This window comes from Galeopterus variegatus, unplaced genomic scaffold, assembly GCF_000696425.1.
Source record: "Galeopterus variegatus unplaced genomic scaffold, G_variegatus-3.0.2 Scaffold13207, whole genome shotgun sequence".
Classification (NCBI taxonomy): domain Eukaryota; kingdom Metazoa; phylum Chordata; class Mammalia; order Dermoptera; family Cynocephalidae; genus Galeopterus; species Galeopterus variegatus.
The window spans coordinates 1-839 of NW_007739318.1; positions in this window are offsets into that span (position 1 = coordinate 1).

The following is an 839-nucleotide window of genomic DNA, read 5'->3' on the forward strand; positions in this document are numbered from 1 at the left end:
CATGACAGGTCAGGCGACGCCGAAGCCGCAAGAAACCCTGGACTCCATCCTAGGATTCGTGTCTATGCCAGTGACAGCATCCAGGTCGCCGAAAACTTCCCGGAAGCTTAGGCCAAGCACTTCCCGTTCGCTACGGTGGCCGGAACGGTCCTTGACTAGTCTGCATAAAGTCAGATGGGAAGAAAGGCGCACGCGTATTGAGGGCTTCTTGGTCCTGAGAAGGGTCCCGTCCAGGAGAGAAGGAGTGACTTCTGCAGTTCCTTCTGCTAACCCGCCGCGCCCCAATTTCCTCGGGGGCGGAGGTCTGTCACCAGCAAGCTTTTCCATTGGTTTAGAGAAGAGAGGGCCCGCCTCCCCCCGTTGTCAATTGGCTGTTTGCTCCGCNAAAAGGTAGTAGAAAATAGGAACATGTTAGATATTATTAGATCAGAACAATAAAACCTACTGAAATCAAATCTAATAGAGAATGGGAAGCAAGGTTTCTAAACAAACTAGAATAACTCACTTATAAGTCAGGATTTAAATATCACAGAGAGTGCCCTCTCCAAGGTGTATATAGACTTTCTATTTGGGAACCACCTACTAAATGTTTACACTGTCACTCAAAGTGCCCAGAGAACATTTTGACAGATTTGAAAGGGAAACCAGAAGCGCTGTTGTAAAATACTCAAAGAATTACTGGGTGAGTTTCAAGTTGACACAGCTATTAATACTGTGCCCTGAGTAAACATCATCTTCTAAATTTTCATCATTAGGGCTGGCCCGTGGCTCACTCGGTAGGGTGCGGTGCTCATAACACCAAGGCCACGGGTTCGGATCCTATATAGGGATGGCCGGTT